This window comes from Orbicella franksi, chromosome 11 (genome assembly GCF_964199315.1).
Source record: "Orbicella franksi chromosome 11, jaOrbFran1.1, whole genome shotgun sequence".
In the NCBI taxonomy this organism is placed as follows: Eukaryota; Metazoa; Cnidaria; class Anthozoa; order Scleractinia; family Merulinidae; genus Orbicella; species Orbicella franksi.
Genome location: NC_138155.1, coordinates 19,874,851 through 19,898,901, shown reverse-complemented (window position 1 = coordinate 19,898,901; position 24,051 = coordinate 19,874,851). Strand labels below are relative to the sequence as shown.

Below are 24,051 nucleotides of genomic sequence, written 5' to 3'. Positions count from 1 at the left end.
CTATACCGTTTAAACAATATGAATTTTCTTCCGATAAGTACAGCCTAAAGCCATTAGTTCCACAAATTGTTGTTGTACTAATTTTCCCGCACCTGACACCTTGACGTGAGCAGCATGTTTTAAAGCAAAGTTCATTTTTCAAGGAGATGGCACGGTTTACATCATGATATGCGGAAGAAAAGGTATTATTATATAAAATATAATGATGCAAGAGACCGCAAACGAAAATGTCGCTGGTACACGAAGGATCTTGTCTTTTGCAGCCTATATAACGAAATACTTTTGGTTGTTTCATGCTATGATGGAAACAGGAAATAGGCGCCGGTGTGATGGGCCACTTGGCTTGTATGCAGACTTTACCTTTTACTTTTTTTGGAGTAGAGTGATGTGCTTAAACACGCCTTAATCTTAACTGGAAAAACTTAATTGAAGTAATTACTCTGTAAAATAGCCCTTTTCATGATCAACTTTCTGCTTTCTCATTTGCGATGCAATGTAATCCAACGTGCTTGTGGATGCGAGGCAATTTTGAGCAGAAACAACAAAATTACCCAAAATTGCCTCGCATCTATGCTGGCTTACATTGCAATGCAATGTTATGCGAATTTGAAGGCTATTCTCAGCTAATTTAAATACTGTAGCCCTCATAATTAAACCAATTAGATTCTAGACAGATTTTACCTTTCTGATAGATCTCGACAAGCGGACAATTCTTACGACGAAAATGACCAACATATGATAGGTGAAGACGAAACCCACACCAGGATTGAAGAGTCACTCTGCAGACAGGGAGTAATAAATCGACAGATATCTCGTTTAGCATTTAATATTCTTACATCAATAACTGTATTTCTGGGAAATGTTTCGATTGTGTTGTGATTGTTGCTCTTCAAAAGGTGTCGTCTCTTCATTCGCCGTCGAAACGTCTGATTCAATCTCTCAGGAACACCGACCTCTGTGTGAGACCTCTCTACATTTATTACACCTTAATGCCTCCATGGCCAGCAGACTCTTTACATTGTACGTTATTACACCCTTAGGTATTCAGGGTTCCTGCTTCGTGTAACAGGTGCAGCTTTTTGCTAAGTGCCGGTCTCTGCAAACTGCAATAAGTGTAGACAGGTTACTTGCTCTGACTGTGGGGATAAGGTTCACAAATGTCGTGACTTTGCGTTTTTATTGGTACGCGTACGCGTTTTTATTGGTACCTCTTGGCTTTTCGCTAAAACCACTGGATTGTCATCATACTTCTACAGGTTACGTGTTACTATTTCTTTCAGCTACACTTTAACTTAACTGTGTGTGATTACCTCGACAGTCTGTTCACGTAGGGGCCAAACCACCCCCCTAATGTTTCATGAAGGCTATATTTGCTTGGTTTATATATTTCTGAACCAAGTTTGGCAGATGAACTTTCTTTGTTCTCCAGTTTATTTTAATTTGGAAGTTGTGACAAAATGTCAGATTATGACGTCATAATTGATGACGTCACCAAAACGTACTATAATTTTTTGTAAAATCTAATGTAAAGATTATATCATTGGAAAGGCCTTGACTTGAGGAGTAAAATGCCGGAAACCGCTTTTTGCTATGATGATTATTTTTTGAGATATGGTAAATTAAATATTTTTTTGCTGTCGCCCCCCCCCCCCCGGAATTTGCTTGACCATACTGTCCTTCTTAAGTTAGTCTCTCTGGTTTATTTTTTCAGTTTTTTTCTAGGAAGGCTAATAATCTAGAAAAACAGAAAGCTTGATGTTGTCAAAAATCGTATGGTTTTAGAAATTTGATTTTGGGCTTTGTTAGGATAGTATGAACAGTTAAAAAACGGGTGACGTCACAGGTTATGACGTGACAAAATTTATTTTAACGCAATAACACTAAAGGGATAATTTTTTATTCCGATTTTCTTCTTTATTTTGGTTTTAGTCATCTGGCACATCACATGTAGAACATAGCTGCATTTGCTGGAACAAAATTACGGCTCCAATTTGGGGATTTTTCTCAAGGGGGGACTCCATACTTTGCAGAGTTATTTTTCATATTTAAAAATGCCATATTTCATTCAATTTTTGTGCTATGGACAAAAATTTTTCAGGTTTCAACTCCTCTTGATGTGCTCTTTCGAACACATTGTAAAAAGTATGCATATTAAAAACTTCAAAAGTGGCAAGAAACATGACGTCATCACTGTGACGTCACAACTTTGACATTTACTGACATTTTTCACGTAAATTTAATTGGCAATAGGTCTCCTGCTCCTCTGCCAAGTTTGGTGTAGAAAGAGTCAATACTTTTTAAGTAATGCGAAATAATGTGAAATATCCAAGAACTGATGAAACATTTGCGGGGTGGTTTGGCCCCTACGTGTTTACACGAAAATTTATCTCAAGCTTCGCAATCACCGCACTGCTGTACAGAATCAGCAGAAGCAATTAGCCAGGGAAGGAATTCCAATCAATGTAGCACGCTACAGAAAGACAGTGTCCAATGCATTGTGGGTGCAACCGAGGTTATTCGTTTGTTATCTTCCATATGGTATATAAACAGTCAATCTCTTTTCACTGGAGTGTGTTTAACCATTTTTGTACTGCTGGAAGATGCAGGAAGTGAGACAATCAGTGATAAACTTGACGAGGAAGTGTTGGTGCTTCTCAAGTAATTAGTTCTTGGAAATTACCAAATATTGCAATCGAAAGCAGTCATTTTGTGTAACTTAAGCTTGGTTTACTGTGGGTGATCATGTTAAGTTATTTGGTTTAGTTTATTCCCAGTTTTTTTTTTTTTCAAGTGGTGCGGACTTGTAATTCTTTCCTGATACAGTAAAACTCGCATGTTACAACCCCTCGTTTTTAAGGACCTGTCAGTCTACGATTTCCATTTAGACCTCCCTTTAAAAAATGAGTCTAACATTTCACACAGGTTCTTATTTTATAGAATCCTTTTCAAAGAGTCTTAAATGTTGACAATTCGATAAATCAACTGCTCTGATGGGCAATTAAAATGAACCAAATCCCTTGCAATGACCTCTCAGCCGCTTAACTGCGACAGAAAAGTATGCTTAATTTTAATGATTTTTTTCCCATCTTATGATCTAGCCTGGTCTTAGCTCTCGGTTTGTGGGGTCGAACGAAATCTCCTCGCCTTTTTATCCATTCGTTCTTCGCGCCGGCTACAAACCGCACGCCTGAACCTTCACTACAAACCGCACGCCTGAGACCATAGAACACACTGTAAGTGTCTTTGTCTCATGTTTCAAATGCTCAGCTTCCTCTTTGATTTTCCAACACTCCCTATGCACATCGTAATGAGCTTTACGTGTTTTCCAGAAGGCTGCCCTAAATAAGTATTAACTGCAATGCCCACACAACGGCCTATAGTTTGTTTTCTCAAACGGAAAGACTTCTTTGAACATAATACGTAACAAAGAAGAGACTTGACGTAACAAACTTCTATTGAAATTTCTTTGCTTTAGCTCTTGGCAATTGAATACTGTCCAGGAGAAAAAAACACAATCACAAGCTGGCGGTACACTTTGGCGGCGATTTCTGTCGGTTTGATTAAAGCGATTTTAGCGTGACATCGCATGTGTTGGGCGTTCTTCTTCCAGTTCAAAAACGTTAACTGCGGTAGCTGTGTAGTAGTCTCTTGCTTCGTGACCAGGTTAGTGATCCTCTTCCATCTGCAAAATGGAAGATCAGTTTGTCGCCATCTCGGAAATAAGTCCGCTTCAGAGAAGCGATAGAACCGCGGGACAACGAAGAGCGATTGATGCTTGACGTTCTTGCTTTCAAATATTAATAACGCACCGAAACTACAGTAACTAAAATTGGTCAAATCCATTTCATTCTACTAGGACATGAAAGAACGAGCAGGGAAAGACCAAGGTCGAACAAGGTTTTCGATTTTTTTAAAACTTGTTTCAGAGATGCTGGTATTGAAATAAGGTCTCGGTTTTAACCAACTTCTGCTACACTCATTTCATTATCGACATAAGTCAAATAGGAATTTTACTCTAGCAAAATTTTACATTTGTTTTCAAAATTGATATTACATAAGTAGACCAAGATTTCGAATGAACTTTAGATTGATGATTTTCATTCAGTTTAAATCTTTCTGGTGGACTCTTATTACTTATCAACAGAGTAGATCGCGGACTTTTAGCGGACTTTCCTGGATTCGGAGTCGATATTACGGAAATTCTCCTTCCAGAATTTTATCTGAATTATTGCACGAACCCAGTGAAAATTTCAAGAGGTTGTTATTCTCGGGAGCAAGGGAAAAATCAAACAAAACAGAGTGTTCGTGTTCATTTCAGTTCGTGTGTTCTACTTAACGCATGAGTCATAAATTTTGTCATAGTATTCTCAGGAGACAGACGGAAAATACAGAAGATGCTTGATATCAATGTTATCGTCGTTCACTCATGTTGTCACCACCAAAATATCGTTTGACAAATTCATATTTCATATTACGTTGAAATTGTATAGCAAAACCAGTTTTATTATTGAACTTCAATTTCCAGAACAATCAAATTTAATTAAAATCTAAGTTCAGAATTCAAAAAGGCTTGAATCTGTCACAGTTGATTTCAAAGACTTATTGAACAAAATATAGTGCTAATCGAATTTTAGCTTCGAATGAAAAACTGCATGTTTGACGCTTTATTCAAACCTTTTACACACAGTCAAGGCATTTAATCTTCTTTTATGTTGTTTGAATCAACATACAGGACTGCTAGACAATGCTCAGTTTTGAGACAAACTGTTTGCATTTTTTAAATTTTGATTTCACCATGTTTACATTTATTGATCTCGAGCATGATGTTTACTTTTGTTTTACACACTACAGATGTTTTTGACAGCTGCATGAATTTTTCTCAATCTTTCACAGCTACAAAATAAATTTTACTTGTAACTATACGACATAGGTCAGTGGGGCATAAACTCAGATGATTAGGAAACGAAATTTCAGGTAAGATCAGGATCGGCGCGAAAACGCATGTGTGGCAATTTTGTGAGGTAACTTTGCAAAGAGGCTATAAACGAACTTCAATTGTCATTCCCCACGCATGTATTCACATATAACAGTAAAACATCATGAATTACATTGTTTGTAGGGAATGGGAAGAAAGAAAGATGTACTCTTGTTCGCTGTAACTTTATATGCATTTAACCATCGAATCAAACTTCCACACAAAAACTTTGGAGTTGCATTTTATTTAATGATTCCGGGGAAAGGGATTTCATATATAAAGGCTTGCCAGTACTGGTTTGTGTAAATTGCCGCCGTGCTAAACCATTAATATACATTAAAATGTGTTCCGCCTACAGGTTTATTTTCATGTAAATCAAACTCCTTTCCATATGAAAGGTTTTAAACGAGGAACCGTTTTGAAACCAAGGCACAAGGTAGCTCAGAAATAGCCCATTCACACGTCTTGCTAGTAGAGCTACACTGGTGATGAAAAATAATATCATGGTCACATGCAAGGCTGTTATATTGAAATCTGATATGAGACCATGGGTGTGTCTGCGGTGGCAATTAATGCCTTCGCGTGTGACACCCACAGATGGAACATTGGGTTTTATTTTTATACGTGTACTATAAGCAATTTCCTTACAAACTAATATTTTTCAACCATCAGAAACGATTACTGAACAAGTACTTGTGATCATCAGTTGAAGCCTTAAAAGAACATTCTATCAAGGTTGACATGCTTTGCTAAGTGCTGAATTGCACAGAAGAGGAAGAGATGACAACGTAAATTAACGATTCTAACCACAGATTGAAAAGAACACGACCGGTCTTTATGGAGCACATCAAAAGAACGTCATTTCAGCAATAAATGGCTTTCTATCTATGACTGCATTTTTGGGCAATGTTCTGATGATTATTTCTTTTCGAGAGGTGCGGTCCTTTCATCCGCCATCAAGACTTCTCTTAACCTGTCTTGCAGTCACCGACCTCTGCGTTGGCCTCATTGCCCAGCCTCTCTACGCTAGCTTTCTATTGTCCCAAGAGCATTCCAAACATTGTTATTATTCTGCAGGCCTAAGTAATGTAATAGCCGTGACTTTTTGCGGAGTATCTTTGTTAACACTGACTGGGATAAGTGTGGACAGACTTCTTGCACTGTTGTTGGGCTTAAGATACAGGCAGATGGTAACTTTGAGGCGAGTTAGGCTCCTAGTGGTCATTGCTTCGCTTAGTAGCTTTGCTCTTGCAATAATGCTAGTTTTGTACCATGATATCGCTATACGTATCATTTACAAAAATATGTTATTATGCATAGTTACCTCAACGTTCTGTTACATCAAAATATATGTTACAATTAGTCATCATTGAGCAAGAGTACAAGAAGAAGCTCACCAACAGCCAAACGGAGGAGGACCTTCAATGAATATAGCGCGGTATAGAAAGACAGTGTCCAGTGCATTGTGGGTACAAATGACATTACTGGCTTGTTATATTCCATATGGTATCATATCTATATTTGGTCATACTGGATTACGTTCACCGATTTTTGACCTCGCCTGGGATTCGACATTGACTCTGCTTTTCTTGAATTCAACTCTTAACCCATTTCTGTATTACTGGAAGATAAGGCATTTAAGACAAGCAGTAATGGGCACGGTCAAACGCCTGTGCTGTTCCTTGACCGAATCATGTGTCAAATGAAAGCAAGATGTCCATCAAAACTGAGGAATACTCGCCTCCCAGCCTTCTTCAAATAACTAAAAATTTGCCTGCACTGAATATACAAGCATATATAATTGTAATTTGTCAGAAGATTTGGAAAAGATGAAAGTTACCAATTTCATAAACCTCTTTGTCAGAAAAGTTTATGGATAGGTGGATGGGTGGGTGGATGGATGGATGGATGGAAGTCACAATCAATGTTCGTGTGTCTTAACTCTTTTAGTCGGGACACCTAACTAATGGCAGCAAGTCATTTACCAGAAATGTATTCACTACTCGACCTACATACCGTATAAAAGTATCGTGGTAATCCCCGTGTGGACCATTGTGTGTGTTGCAAGGCTAAAAATAGTAAAAGATTGATAACAAATTAAAGGTAGTAACGCAACAAAAGCAATATTTTTATAAGTAATTGCGAAACCGTAAATAATGAAACTGTACCAGCAATATTTATGTTTTTTATTGGTTATTGGTCATTGGTACACTGTTGGAAAGTGAGACAAGTTAAGCAAGCGGTGAAGGCTTAAAAGGTAAGAGCTGAATTAGCTCTCAAATTAATTGTGCCAAACGCCGAACCACTTACATATGTACATCGGTTTTTTTTTTTTTAACTTTTGCCAAGATAATTTTTCTGGGCACCTGCCCAGAAAATTCCATGATAACCGACTTCTAGATAGAAGAGATATTAAATAAACGACAAGTAAGGTTTGGTTTAGGGGATGATATCAGCTAAGACAGAATCAATGTTTTAAAGTTGAAAAAAGAAAGCACAATACACCTTTTTTTTCTGTCTTGTTTTCTATCCTGTAAAATTGAATAGCTATTGTCCTTTCGACAAGCCAAAACTGCACTTTGGAAAAAGTAACAGATTTAAAATAGTCGGCCCCCTCTCGTGAAAGTTTGGGAGAACTCGAAAAAGCTGCGGAAACACTCGCCTACGACTCGTGTTCCCACAGCATTTCTCGTTCTCCCAAACTTCCACTTGTGTTTCTATAACTCCATAGAAACACGGTACATGTTTTCTATTTCTTAAATATTAGCATCATCTTGTAAACGACATAAAAGGCTATCCATTAAAAGTAAAACCTTTTCAAAAGAGCGCAACGGTACGAAAACTGTAAGGGGGGTGGTAGGGAATCCAACCAACCCCTTGTACAATGGAAATGCAACAACAAAAGCACTTGAATGAAACACAAATCGAATATGATTTCATACTACATGCACAATGTAAGTTTGAATCAGACGTCAAATTAAGCAAATAGAAATTTGCTCTGCTTTTTGTTCAGCTCTTTTCAAATTTAGTTTAATTTTAACATCACCATGTTTACATGGTGTGATCAATAACGTTTACTTATCTCAGGCTGAAGTTTTACTATTTGGCAGAGTTTTCCGGCAGCTGATTGCTGCGAAAAGTAATTTCCTCTGCGCTTGAGACGACGGATCCTTTTTCAGCTGATTTCATGACACGAGTTTAAATCAAGTTTAGTGCCCAAAACCAGGCGTGGTAGTTGTGTGAGGTTATATTTTCAAACTGGGCTGCATATGAACTTGATTAAAAACATTGGGAAAATGCTGGAGAACAGGGCGAAACAGAAAGGTGGGTAGTTGTAGTATAATTTGCTTACTGATCACGATTCGGGATTCGGCACCATTTTTTACAGTAAACACCCAAGCCCTGAAGCATATAATATGAAAGATGTATTGCTTTTAAATCCAAAAGAAATGACATAAATCAATTTATTAACTTTGTCGTTCTCACCACAACCGCTGCAATCAAATACATACGTTTTGGGACGTGCGTATTTAATTACAGAAAAAAAAATGAAACCCACAGGCAATAAACAAGAAATATCGATGTCCTGTACTTGTTTTTGAATTTAAAGAGCCTTAAAACCGATTTAATTTATTTTTAACTTGAAGTAATCATTTTTTGTCACAATCCCATATTTCTGATTGAAAGATAATACATGAAGATATCATTCACCTTAGCTTTAAAAACAATTTGTTTTGAATTTAAATTTGATTGTACTTAAGATGTTTGTAGGGTTGACTTTGTTAGGTTGATCGCTCTGGCTGAATCATAGTTTACGTATTTAATTAGATGGCGTTGTCTGGCAGCTGTCTGCTACAAGAAAACATTTCTTACCCTTAATTGCAGAATAAATCTTCGCCTCGACTGCAACTCCTGCTCTTTGTGATTACCTTTCCGTAAAAAGAAAAACCGCGCCGAAAATGGTTAAATGCCAAAAAGGAGGTGTCTCAAATACGCGATCTCATACGTCTCGGGCCATATGAGCTTCGACTGCAGATCTTTGGATGTTTCTAAAAAGTAAGGCATTACATGTTGTTTGTAGTCAATGATGCAAAGGTAGAATGGCGCCGGTAAGAATGACAAAGCAGTTTATGATTTATTTCTTGGTGTTGTTAGGCAAAACAAATTAAGAGTCCCTGTCCATAAAAATGGAAAATAACTCGGCAAGGGTCAAAAATTCGATTTCGCTCATATTTTCATGGTAGATAGGCTAGGGCATGACAAAAACTACTGGATAGCTTTTTTGGCAAAATATCCTTTTATTTCAAAGAAATATGCAAATTACCAAATTCCGTTAAAATCGTCATTTAACGCACCATTTTATTACACAAGTTTGAGAGCCTTGCATGCAAAACCACATCATTCTTCCGTCTTTAAAACACTCAAATATTTTTGTGCAATGTTTAAATGTGTACTGGATTGATTTTAGGGAATGTTGCGTTGTCTTTTTGGGCGCAAAATAATTGCAAATATTTGACCATCCGTCGTCAAATTTCAATTTACGGGTTAGACGTATATTTTAGCATGCGTCACATGATTTGACCTATGTTAAATTGAAATAGACACAGAGCTGATAATTTCGAAATGTTCTAACCTCATTTGCTGTAAAAGGCAGGTGCAAAACCGATTTGACGTGTTTCTCTCACCATTCGTCCCACATAAAGCAGAAGTTTGCTTTTGTTTACATAACGTCCGATGTACATCGCCAACTGTCAACTTATTTAACGGTCGAATACCATGAATCTGTGACCCTCTTTCGACACATATGATCACCACTGCATCTAAGTCTAAAACGGCTGAGTCATTTGTAGATAGTTGCTTGCTTTGCACTACACCAAAATATTACGTTTGATCATCATGGTTTGATGGCTTGAATCCTTGCTTGCAGGGAAAAATTAACGCCCGGGCGGAGTGTGGGGTATTCAGCGGGCATGCTTTTAAATAATAAATACGTTGTGTAAGCGTCACGGAATATTTAAGTACCATTTACACGGATTTTTAAAGTTAATTACTTTATTTAGGTGTCATCAATTGTCATCGAATAACGCTTAAAACTTTCAAAAGTGTGCATTCGCTCAATGTTGGACACCTGGTATCATTTTTACCACTGTTTGTCAATTTATAATACTCAATTCTTTTTCCTCTCTTCTGTACATAAGTTACAATTACGCCATTGCGCGCGGATCGTCCGGCAAAATTCATTACAATCGAATGGTAGCATTCCGAATTAAAGCGTACAAACGTGGCCTTTTTCCGAGGCATGCTGAAGTACGTTGTTCCATCACTGTGGCAGCTGACTAAGGTTTAATTAAGTTAACGGCAAAGAAAAAAAGAAGAGTATTTTCTTAGTTTCACTTTTAGGTTCACTGACATGGAATCGATATGTTATGCCGTGTTCAAAACAACTGATAAGAGGCTCAAGAATTTACAAATGGAATTAAGACTCGTTTCAAAACAAAAATCTTGTTTAAGACAAATAATCTGGGGCTAGTTTATAGTGCAATCAACTATAAAAATGGTTCTCAATGAGGGCAAAGAAGAATGGCTGTGAGAGGATTTGGAATAACTGACACCCAGGCAGTTCGCATGGAAATATTGGGCGCACCCGTCGCAGCCCACCCAGTCTTCTCCGTCATCATCTCGGCAAATCTTGCTTGAATTAAACTCGCATTCTTCCTGCAAGTAAGATTCCTTACTATGGCGATCTGACAGAACAAAGCAGCTTGAATTCGATGACATATATTCTTCGAGAAATTCTTTAAGATCACCCTCGAAAAAAACAAAGACAAAGCCATTTTCCTTTCTATAATCATGCAAATGCAGACGGAAATATTCCTCGTCCACTTTGTCCACCATATTTACATTTTACGCGGGAAAAGTATGTCGTATTACGTATGTGCATGGGAAATGTCCTTTAATTTTACGGGATCACTTACACAACGTATTTTTACATAAACGTGTGTCCGCTGAATACCCCCACACTCCGCCCGGGCGTTAATTTTTCCCTTGCTTGCAGCGGTTCCTTGGTCGTCACGCAATGCTGTCATCCCATTTTAGGGGGTAGGGGTAGGACAATTTCTATCCTAATACGTAAGGCTCTGTAAGGCTTGGAATCACTGGGAGCACACAATCGTGTTGAGTAGGGAAGAGATTGAATTAAGAAATGAAAAGAATGAATAGCTTACCATTGCCCCTGTTGTTATCTTTTACTCGACCACCGCTACCTACATGCCCTGCGTAATACTGTAACGCTAAACTCATACCTAGGTCTTTTCGCGCTACGCAATTATTTTTGGTTTACATGTAATACAGTGGGCTACCCTCGGGGAAATGGGTGGTGACCGCTTAATGGGGCTAGCCGCTTAAATAGAGATTGGTGTACCTTGAATATTTAATTTTTCACTGTCAGGCTATAAATTTCTTAGTGAACATTCAAGACAATCATGATAGACGTGTGTTTGAATTATCACTCGTCATGCACCTTCAATTTCAGACTCTTATCTGCCATCGCCCTTTCCAAAACAAAGTTCTTAAATTTTGGGTGGCCGCTTGATAGGGGTAAAGACAATAATGAAACCCTTATCGGAATGACCAAATGGTGGCCGCGGAGGTAACCGGTCAATAGGTGTTTTATTTATAATATTTTACTGACGATAATTTTGGACTGTATTGACAACAACATACCAATGCCTCGCCACTAAGCAAACAAAATACGCCAAATAAAATGGCATGGCTAGGGCTATTTACTCACGTAATTACTAATTAAATTTAGTCTGTTTTTTTCACGAATTAGACACGTTGTGATTTCCTATTTTTATTTCAGCTAGTTCTTGTTTCATTGATCTATAATTTGCTTATGGCGATTTTCTTAAAATTCTAGTGAGTACAGGCACTAGCTTTATCAGCTGTTGTCTGAAACGTCAGAACGTATAACAAACGTGATGTGGACCGACGCCACGTACACTATAGAACGCGATTATATAAATATACACATATTATTATATATATGAACAAACAGATGAACAATGATTAAATTGTTTCAGTCATCCCGAGAGTACTCTATACAAAATAGATCAAAATGTGCAGCATATGCCGTGACAGCATTGCGTGACGAACAAATAACGGCTGTAAGAGTGTGCTGCGCCGACACGCTTATCAGCAATGGTCAGCAATCGATCAAACGCAATATTTTGGCCAAGCGTAAAGCAAGCAACTAACTACAAATGACTCAGCCGTTTTAGACTTAGATGCAGTGATGTTCATAAGCGCAGAAAGATGGTCACAGATTCATAGTATTCGACCAGAAATAGGTTGACAGTAGGCGATGTACATCGGACGTTAACGTTGTGTAAACAAAAGCGAACTTCTGCTTTATGTGCGACGAATGGTGAGAGATCGACTAGAAACACGTCAAATCGGCTTTGGACCTGCCTTTGACAACAAATAAGGTTAGAACATTTCGAAATTATCAGCTCTGTGTCTATTTCAACTTATTATAGGTCAAGTCGTGTGGCACATTCTAAAATATACGTCTAACCCGTAAATTGAAATTTGACGACGGATGGTCAAATATTTGCATTTTTGACGTACTTTGAAAAGCTCTCGCGTCGCTCACAATCATTTGCCCAAAGAAATTTTTACAGGAATCTGTAGACCATCCTTCTGCGATTCAACCACCAGAAGCTTGATCCATTTGAAGGTTTCGCACATAGTGAAAATTAATTATATTCACGAAGTACTTTTAAGTGAATGAAATACATGTCTTCGAAATTTAATTATTTTGCACCCAAAAAGACAACGCAGCATTCCCTAAAATCAACCCAGTACACATTTAAACATTGCACAAAAATATTTGAGTGTTTTAAAGACGGAAGAATGATGTGGTTTTGCATGCGAGGCTCTCAAACTTGCTTAATAAAATGGTGCGTCAAATGACGATTTTAACGGAATTTGGTAATTTGCATATTTCTTTGAAATAAAAGGATATTTTGCCAAAAAAACTATCCAGTAGTTTTTGTCATGCCCTAGCCTATCTACCATAAGAATATTAGCGAAATCGAATTTTCGACCCTTGCCGCGAAATTAAGAATTTGTCTGATTTTTACAGGTAGGCACTCTTAAGTTCATCATGTTTTGGGATTATCTGTTTACTTAAGGTTTGTTTTTCAGAACAAAATCAATTCCTTACCTTTTACTACTTTCTTCCCATCAGAAAAAGGACTGGACTTACGTTACGATCCCCTGGATAAGGGAACAGGCGAGTGTTGAAAAGAAAGTCTTCTTGGCAACCCATGAACCCAAAAACAATCCTGGGATAACAAACTGAAGAAACATTTACACCTCTACTAATCAGCTAGGAGAAGGACAACAAAATGGCGAACTTATCAGAAGATGGAAACCGCACGGCAACGCAAGACTTATTTTGCGCGACCGCTTCTTATGTAGCATATCAAAAACTACTTATTTCAGCAGTGAACATCACTCTATCTATCACTGCATTTCTTGGAAACATTTTGATCATTATTGCACTTAAAAGGGTGTCATCTCTTCGTCCGCCATCAAAGCTCTTGTTAGGTTGTCTTGCAAGCACCGATGTCTGCGTGGGTCTCATTACACAGCCTCTTTTTGTGGCTTATATAATGTCTCCAAAACACTCCATGCTTTGTTTTTATATTTCAATCCTCTTTAACAGATTGAGCGTAATTCTTGGCGGAGTATCTGCGTCAACGCTAACTGCGATAAGTGTAGACAGACTTCTCGCCTTGTTGTTGGGGCTGAGATACAGATACGTCGTGACACTAAGACGTGTGCAGAGTTATGTTGTTAGCAGTTGTTTTTTCAGCATCGTCACTACATTGACATCCAGTTACGACGCGCGAATAACGCGATCGATCACATGCACAGCGACAATACTATGTATAGTTACCTCGATCTTCTCTTATACAAAAATTTATCTGACGCTTCGACATCATCAAGGTCAAGTGCATTGGCAGGCTCACCAAGGACAACCAAACGGGGGAGGAATGCCACTAAATATAACCCAATACAAAAAGACAGTGTCCAGTGCACTGTGGGTACAGATAACGTTAGTTGTCTGTTATCTTCCCTATAGCATAGGATTTTGCATGGGAACTAACACTATCTCTGTTTATGCTAAACTCGACCTTAAACCCGCTCCTCTACTGCTGGAAGATAAAGGAAATAAGACAAGCAGTCATGGACACGCTCCGACGGTTTTCTTGTTTCTGGACGAAGCCGTCATGTTGAACGTGAAACTCGTGTAACCAAACGACAGATCAGGTTTTGGGTTTTGTGTGTAGGAAAGCAATGACTTGGTTAACCCTATTCAGAACCGGGAGAGGGACCCGAGACCGGCAGGGTAGGACTCCTATATGGAAAGGTCGGGAATGTTCGTCGGAAAATTTGCATTAAACCCTTAAAGGTGATCAGTCTCTGTGTGTTGAAGCTTTATTTTACCCCTAAAAGACCCCAAAAGATACCAGTTTAAACGTAATTGCTCGATTACCAGCCGCTGATCTGGAAAAAGTCCGCGCTAGTAGACCGAATTTGAGAGACCGATGGAAATCGAGCCTAAAAACCGAAACAAGAGCGGTTTTTGCTATTATTTCTTCGAATGCACCCCAAAAGATACTTTAACAGCTAGAATGGTAGTGTTTCGTCATGAACACCCTAATCTTTGATTTACATCCCTAAGCGAGACGACGGAAATACCTTCATATGAGAATCCCCCTCCACCGGGGCTTGTGCTTCTACGGTAATGGTATTTTAGCAGGTATTTTTTCCGAGTTTTAGAATTTTCTTGAATCAAAACCTGGAGACAAGTAAAAAAAAAAAAAAAGCGATAAAAGCGAACGACGTTGCGGAGTCGTCATATCACCATTTTTAAGTTTAGAAAAATAAGAGATAAACTGTCAGAAAAAAGATTAACATAATAAATAATTAATTAAGATGCAATGTCACGCAAATAGTTTTGCCCTAATTGAGTCTGATTGGAATAATTGCTTTAATAAAATCGCCCCCCAAATATAGAAAGCTGAAATAAAACTAAAATAAATACGCTCCAAAAATTAGGCGTATGCCTCAACGTATGTGTAGAGCATGGTATAACGGCTCTTATACCATTGTAGCTAAGTCAATGAAAACCGTCGTGAATTCCATTATCCATTGATCCAGATTTTAATAAACAAGTATACATAATTGTAATAGCCCTTTTCACGGTTAGTTTTTCTCATTTGCATTACAATGTAATCCAACGTGGATACGAGGCAATTTCCGGCTATTTTGTAGTTTTAACTCGAAATTGTCTCGCGTCTACGTTAGATTACATGGTAATGCAAATGAGAAAAACTAACCGTGAAAAGGGCTATTGAACAGTAAAGGAAACCCAGCTAGGAATGGAACGTCCCGGCATTAGCTGTAAAGTCGCCAATTTTATTATCCTTCTTTCTCAAATAATGTAAAAATGTATGGATGCAAGTAACAAACAGCTTGCGAGTGTCTTTAATTCTTTTGGTCCGGGACACCTAACGAAAGAAAGCAAATCATTCACCAGAAACGTATTTACTACTCAACCTACATACTGCATAAAAGTATCGGGGTCGTCCTCCGTGAGCCAGCCATTGCGTGCGGAGTAAGGGTACTAAAAAAGTTAAAGATAGCGAATCTGACTTGAATCTGAAATAAAAACGATTATTTTTTCTAAATAATTGCGAAACCTTCAGTTTGTGACAAAGATAAAATATATGAGAATTTGTTCAATGTTGGAACAAGGTCGGAAGTTTCAATTTTTGTTAATTGAACCTTAATTAATTTTACCATGTTTACATGGTGTGATTCAGAATAACTTTGATTGATCTCAAGATGACGTTTCACTATTTAGTTTCCCGGCAGCTGATTGCTGCGAAAAGTGCTTTCCTATCTATATTCCCCTTGACTGCGAGTGATGCTTTCTCAGATGATTTCAGGACAAGAGTTTAAATCAAGCAACCAGAGCCCACAACCAGGCATGTGTAGTTGTGTAAGATTATTTTTGTTTTAAAGCGTGCTGTACGAACTTGGTTAATCAAGTGGGAAAATGTTCGAGAAAGGTGGGTAGTTCATATTCAAAATTTGCTCACCGATTAGAAAATTCAGCAGCGTATTTTACAGTAACGCCCAAATCTAATATACGAGATTGCTTGTACGCCCAGAAGAAATGACTGTCATCAATTTCTTACCTTAGTCGTTCTCACTTCAAATGCTACCATGAAATACTTACGTTTTGACAAGTGGGTGGTTAATTGCAGGAAAAAAAATTAAAACCCACAGGCGATAAACAAGAAATGTAGATGTCCTGTGCTTGTTTCTAAATTTAAAAGTGCTTCAAAATCTATTTAATTTATTTCTAATTGGAACTAACATTTTGCCACAATCCCAGATTTCTCATTGAAAGAAAATGTAAATGACGATATCGTCCACCTTAGAAAAAAACTAATTTCAACACTTACAACTTTTACAACTTAATTAAAAGTCTACGATAATAGCACTTTACACTCTATACAATGAAATCAAATTAAAATTTACTGTTTTTTTTCTTTTTTATTTCATTTTATAATGTTTGCACTTTGTCTGATATACATGCTAGGTTGTTCGATCTGGTGGAATCATATTTTACTTATCTGACGAAATTTTCCAGCAGCTGTCTGCTACAAGAAACCATCTCTTATCCTTAATTGCAAAATAGATCTTCGTCTTGACTGCGACTCGTGCTCTCTATGATGAGTTTTTCAAACCAATCTTCCCTCAAAATCTGATCAACGCCGAAAAATATTGATGCCAAAGGGCAGGTATGTCAAATACGTGACGTCATACTAGGGGCCAAATGAACTTTGATCGTCATTGTCCCATGTCTCTATCAGTTATTTAGATGCTAGACAATAGGGCAATACGTGTTGTTTGTAGTCAATGATGCCAAAGTAAAATGGGGTAAGAATCACCACAATGCGTCTCAGTCGAGTCAAAGCTGGAAAGAACTCAGCAGTTTCAGTTCTTCGGCAAACACATTAACCCTTTTCCGCCTAAGATCTCAAACATTGACGCTGAGTAGTTCGAAGTAACATGTCGTATCTGCTGTTCAGTAAGCCCCGCATAGATATCTGCGGCTCTATGTTTCAGCTTTTTATATCCCGCCGACTTAGTTTCTTTGAATGTTTTACCAACAATTCTAGATACATCGGATGTTTTCACAGCTTTCTTTCCATTAAAGTATAAGGTAGGACTCTCTTCAGGACCAAGAGCGAAGAGGTCTCCAGAACCACACGACAGCACTCTTCTGTAACCGTGTCCATTGATTCACCGGGACGTTAAACTTTCCCTGGACAAGCAATAGTAAAGTTTCGTAGGTTTCATCATCCATCGTATGCATAAAAGCTTCTCGCGCCTTTTTTTGCTTTTCTCCAGCTTGAAATAACTGGAAACTACAGCAAAGCCAGAGGAGATAAACGCCATACAAAACCATTTTGAGCAGTCTGCTATGAGGAATGCCAGGAGTTACGCTTGATCGATTCTGCCATTTCATGCAGTGACAGGGTTTCCGCAGCAGGGGTGCCAGTAGCGCACTCTCCACATAGCTTTTTTTATTAAAAGAAGATGCTGAACTTCTCGAATGGTACCAAATCGTGCAACAAAAACCTTTTTAGAATTTATCGATTTTTTTAGATTAGTTCTTTTTTCTCATTTTTGTCCGAGTCTTGGAATCAAGTTAGGTTCACGAAAAAGAAAGTAATAAAACGTCAATATTTGCGTGACAATGGTTGGAACTATTTCACCTGGTGGTATTCCATTCTCCATTATGAAGATTTAGGAAATTTTTAAAAAATTAAGAATTTTATTTTGCGAAATTTATACACCTCTCGGGCTAAAACTATTCCACATGTTTTTTGAAAATATAGATTTACGTAGAAGTGTGTGGGTCGTTTAGCTCCCGATATCTGCTAAACAAGAGCATTTTACAAACTGTATAAAGCCAGTGTTGAAGGGAATCCGGCCAATCTGTATGCTTCGTGAAATTATCGTGTGAAGAGACTTATTACAATTTGCGTCACCACGTTGTTACAAATTGTTTAGACTAACGTTCATTACAAAATGCTGTAACTCTTATTTCAAAATGCGTCGTTTGCATTGAATACAAAATACTGCAGGTAATTACAAAATGCTGCAACTTTTACTACAAAATGCGTAAGGTATTACAAAATGCGTCGTTATTACAAAATGCCGAAGAACAAACATTTTTTAGTGAAAATCTGGGTGTTAAAGAGTTAAAGAAAAGCACTTTTTTTTCCAAAACTTTCCTTTTTTCTCCATGATTCTTTCCGGTTGACCTATCTAAGTCTCTAACGAGCAAAATTTGGGCCGATAAACGATCCTATGCATTTTTGCTTAAGTTGATGTTTTAAAGTGCTTTAAAGGAAGACCTGTTGGTATTAATTTTTTTTTTTTCCACAAGGTTTGCTATTCATGACAAAAGCAATTGCTCAAAACGTCACTTCTTTCTTCTCGTCAGAAAAACAACTGAACCTGCCTTACAATCTCCTGTGCGAGAAACAGACCTGCGTTGAAAGTCCAAAAAGAACAAACCAAAACAATATCTACACCTCTACTAACAAGGTAGGAGGAGGACAAAACATGGGCAACTTAACAGAAGATATAAACTGCGCGACAACTCAAGACTTATTTTGAACGACAGGTTCTTTTGGTGCATATCAAAAACTACTTATTTCAGTAGTGAACATTGTCCTATCTATCACTGCATTTCTTGGAAATTTTCTGATCATTGTTGGACTTCAAAAGGTGTCTTCTCTTCGTCCACCATCTAAGCTCTCGTTAGGTTGAATGGTGGACTGAATATAACTCAATACAGAAAGTCAGTGTCCGGTGCATTGTGAGTACAGATAACATTAGTTGTCTCTTCTCTGTGGCATCGCGGCTTTTTTTTTTCTTTTCTTTTCTTTTTTTTTTTGTTGTCATCAATGGATTACGAACGCAATTTCGCCATCTTGCATGAGAACTAACACTATCCATGTTTATGCCAAATTCAACGTTAAACCCACTCCTCAACTGTTGGAGGATAAAGAAGGTAATACAAGCAGTGATGGACACGTTCAGACGATTTTGCTGTTTCTTTATAACTAATTACTTAACTGCCCCGATGAACGTGAAACTGAAGTAACTAAACGACAGATCATGTTTCTGCTTGTGTGTCAGGAAATAATGACTCGGTTAGTCCTATTCAGGACCGGGAGAAGGACACGAGACTCATTTTTTACTAGAAATGGTATTGTGACAGGAATTTTTTTTTCCCCAATTCTACAATTTTCTTTTAACAAAACCTCAACGTCCTAAAAATTTGATTTAATTTTGTTAGGTTTGAGTCATCTATGGTGGCTTTTCTGACGTTAATTCCAAGAAGGCGATCCAAAATGGCGGCCGTTTGGATATCCTGATTGATATAACTACTACCCCGAGATATAACTACCCGGAGCACACGATCTTGTTGAGTAAGAAGAGAGTTATAAAGGAATGAGAAGAATATACAATTTACCTTTGTCTACTGTTGTCTTACGCGACAACCTCTACCTACAAGTCCTCCGTAACACTGTAGCGCCAATCTCGTACCTAGGCCCTTTCCCGCTCTGGAAAAATGTTTTTGGTTTACATATAATATTGACAAGGGAGGCAACTCTTTGCCCAAACGTTTTCAGCACAATCCGAATATTCGCTTGAATCGGAGAATTTTAGCGTCTTTTGCAAAGGTTTTTCTCAACTCGCTTTTCGTAACATGATCGTACCGTTGAACCGGTACCAATCGCGTCATCCAGCGCGCGCTCAAGCTCCCCTCCATCTCCCACGCGTGTTTTTTGACACAACAAATCTTTACAAAATCTCTCCCCAGCTCTCAGTTTTAATCGCGGAATCTCGTTGAAACGCTTCAGGTATTTACCCGCGACATTTCATGTCCGTGCGGAGATCGATATTCTTTGGACGCGCAAAAAAACTGCGAACACTGCGGAGGGGTTTGTCGCGTAAGAAATGACAACAGTAGACAAAGGTAAATTGTGTATTCTTTTCATTCCTTTATAACTCTCTTCCTACTCAACAAAATCGTGTGCTCCCTGTGATATAACCTGATTATTTCATGTTTCTTATCTAAGAGAAAAAATTTGCAAACGTACTTGAAACAACTGTTAATACGTATTCTTCAATTTACACAGGCGAGAAGATGCATTTTTCCTCACAGGTCGTAGACGATCAAAAAACGCCGATGTGAATAAGGTCAAGTCCTTAATTATATTACCTTCTGGTAATAAAGAAAATGACTATCTACATAACGGGAATTCCACCTTTAGAACATAAACTAAAGCAAGTCGAACTTAAAGGTTTTCTTCTGCATCATTAGAAAAATCCATGATCTTTATAGGCCCGATTATCAGCCGCTGTTCAGTAAAATGAGCCCGCGCTGCTCCTTTCGAACTCCCCTCGTTAAATGATCTTTGCCCCGCACGTGAAACGTTAGACTTTCTAAAAGTCCTTTCCAATAATTTTGCCCTGGCCTGTTGGTTTCGCCGTTGGAAAAGACTTTTCCCACTTGCAGCGCGCCATATTTTACCGGTGGATTTTTCCACCGCTGACGTAAATACACATTAACCAATGAACAAACAAGTACTGACTATCCGTCATAACGTCGCGCGCGATCAACGACACAACTCGCAGAGCAAATGTCTACTGAGTTCAAGTATAATAAAAATATTTTTCATTTAGCTTTTGTTCTCGGATATACTTAAGGATGTGAATTTTATGGAAGCAATTGAATATGGTCTATCCAACTTAATTTTAAGTCTTTGAAAGAAGGACAGGGAAAAGCAGTGGAAGGCTATTTATCCAACTATTCCCTGTATGTTTACTTAGGGAGGCGCGATCTGAGCTCCTGCGTGATCCGGATCGTTTGAGCGAATTAAGTTTGGACCTGCCGAAGAAGAACAGAGTCGTTCCTGCAGTTTGTGTAATTGTTGCAATTTAAGTTGATTTAATAAATGACCAAGTTTCTTCTCTACAAAGAAAAGGCATCGCAGCAAATTTGCATCGGCTCTTTTACCGACTTTACCGTGGTGAAAGCAGTCGTCGATCGATAAAGAACCTTTTGGGAACAGCGCTTTTATTCTCTTTCGTTCGTTGCGACTTCGATTATCAACTTTGTTTGATCAAGAGAGTTTTACAGAATCAAAGTTCTCCCGACTAATTCCGTCTTCTTTAGTTAATTCGGATTCTTGTCCGTACAAACTAGATCTACATAATTTCATAGCACTTGTCAGGCAGCTCTCTGGTCGATCGCTGGTTATCTAGACTAAAACAAATAATTCCCGATCGGTTTAAACGCGGTTGTGTCTTTTCAGGAGGCGTTAGTCAATGGAACAGCTTTTGCCATTTGTCTCCTGGCTACATATTACACTGCACTCAAATAAATTCATTTGAGTTAGGGAACAGTACTCGTAAACGCTTTGATTGAAATCATTTTCTGCTTTCGCGATGATCGCGCGCAGAGCACTTGAAAAGTGAGAAATGTCAAACATGTTTTTCGCGCCAAAAATTTACACTGATTCACATTCCTGCAAGTGAAGTAAGTCGACCTCTCGCGACTTAAGTCGCTCGCGTTCGTCCTCGCGACCTCGTCGCTCGAATTCGCTCGAGGGAGATAAATCAGTCAAGGATTAAGAAAAGGTTGACTTGTGGCAAGTCTAGTGAAACGCCTATCATTGGCTGAGGAGTATAAAATCATTCTATATTTCAACACTATATATTAAATCATTTCTAGTTAACGTTCCTCACACAACGAAATTTAATTTAGCGATAGGGTTCAGAAAGATATTCATGTATGAAGGTCGCCGTATATATATTCAATTAAGTTAAAACACCGCAAAGGAGAAACTCATAGAACGCTACCATCAATTTATTAACTTTCATCGAAAACAATTTGTGTGTCATCTCTGTCATGATAAGGAAACAGAAGTTTTACATTAGAAAACTCATGTGACAAAAGAGATAGTACTGGTGAAAAAAAAAAGAAGAAAATGCAAAGAAGCTGTTTCCTAATTATGAAGGGTCCATATGCACTAAAATATTAGTCTTTAATGCCATTTTCATCGCACCAGAATCAATTGCAAGTGGACTAGACTCAAAGATTATAGGATTCTTTTTCATTCCATATAAACTCGTATTTTTTTTTTTCATAGAGTGCCATTTTAAGATAAAATAGAAGAGGATTGACCTGTAAAATTAAATTACAGTCTAATGGCGAATGCCATGGCAAATTAAACCATATCACTTTACATCGAAAGATTTATTGACAAAGTCTTAACTGTTTTAATTTTATTTTACTTTTAATTTACCCGTGTTTACATGTAGTTTGCTTGAATAATAACGTTGATTGATTGAAGTTGGAAAAAATTTTGCTGGTGACAAAATGTTTTCCGGCGGCTGACAAATTTTCAACCTTGCTCAGCTGCAAAAGAAATCCTCTCGTTACTCCAGCATATTCTCTGCGAAACAAATTTAGAAGCTTATATCAGAAAACCAAATTTTGGAATTGACGCCAAAAAACAGGTGTGGTAGCTGTAATAATTTCTTTTTTTTTCCCAAAACAAAACTTACATAAGCTTCGAATGTCGGTCTCTCTTCGTATATTTCATTGTAGTTGAAATAAGTCATAGAACACAATTTTCTTGTTCAGTCTGGACAGACTTCTCGCCCTGATGTTGGGACTAAGATACAGACAAGTCGTAACTTTGAGACGAATATGGACCCTCGTTGTTATCTTTTGGCTTTCTAGCACTGCCCTTGCAATAATACCACTTTTTGACGAGCTTGCAGCTATATTTCTCATGCAGCTATATTTATCATGCAGCTATTTTTATCATGATCTAGCCTGGTCTTAGCTCTCGGTTTGTGGGGGCGAACGAAATCTCCTCGCCTTTTTATCCATTCGTTTTTCGCGTCGGCTACAAACCGCACGCCTGAACCTTCACTAGAAACCCCACGCCTGAGATTATAGATCATATTAAGTGTCTTTGTCTCATGTTCCAAACGCTCAGCTTCCTCTTTGATTTTCCTACACTCCCTATGCACATCGTAATGAGCTTTACGTGTTTTCCAGAACGCTACCCTAGATAAGTATTAACTGCCCACACAACGGTCTATAGTTTGTTTTCTCAAACGGAAAGACTTCTTTGAACGTAATACGTAACAAAGAAGAGACTTGATGTAACAAGCTTCTATTGAAATTTCTTTGCTTTAGCTCTTGGCAATTGCATACTGTCCAGGAGAAAAAAACACAATCACAAGCTCGGCGGTACACTTTGGCGGCGATTTCTGTCGGTTTGATTAAAGCGATTTTAGCGTGACATCTCATGTGTTGGGCGTTCTTCTTCCAGTTCAAAAGCGTTAACTGCGGTACTAGCTATGTAGTAGTCTCTTGCTTCGTGACCAGGTCAGTGATCCTCTTCCGTCTGCAAAATGGAAGATCAGTTTGTCGCCATCTCGGAAATAGGTCAGCTTCAGAGAAGCGATAGAAGCGCGGGACAACGAAGAGCGATTGATGCTTGAGGTTCTTGCTTCCAAATGTTAATAATGCACCCAAACTACAGTAACTAAAATTGGTCAAATCTATTTCATTCCACTAGGACATGAAAGAATGAGCAGGGAAAGATACTGATATTGAAATAAGGTCTCAGTTTTAACCAATTGTCTTTTACACTCATTTCATTAGTCAAATAACAATTTTACTCTAGCAAAATTTTACACTTGTTTTCAAAATTGATATTACATAAGTAGACCAAGATTTCGAATGAACTGTTCAGTGATGATTTTCATTCAGTTTAAATCTTTCTGGTGGACTCTAATTACTTATCAACAGAGCAGATCGCGGACTTTTAGCGGACTTTCCTGGATTGACTCGTGACATTGACTCGTGAGAGAGAGACTCATAA

The 24,051-nt window shown here is 38.1% G+C and overlaps 1 protein-coding gene and 2 pseudogenes across 1 annotated transcript in view; 2 read left to right on the top strand and 1 right to left on the bottom strand.

The window, feature by feature from the left end:
• Positions 1-24,051, bottom strand: part of LOC145503235 (TBC1 domain family member 22B-like) — a 279,621-nt gene that overhangs the window by 67,150 nt on the left and 188,420 nt on the right. The gene's annotated exons all lie outside the window — the stretch shown is intronic.
• Positions 5,479-7,099, top strand: LOC145502180 (melanocortin receptor 4-like; annotated as a pseudogene).
• Positions 12,393-14,281, top strand: LOC145502179 (adenosine receptor A3-like; annotated as a pseudogene).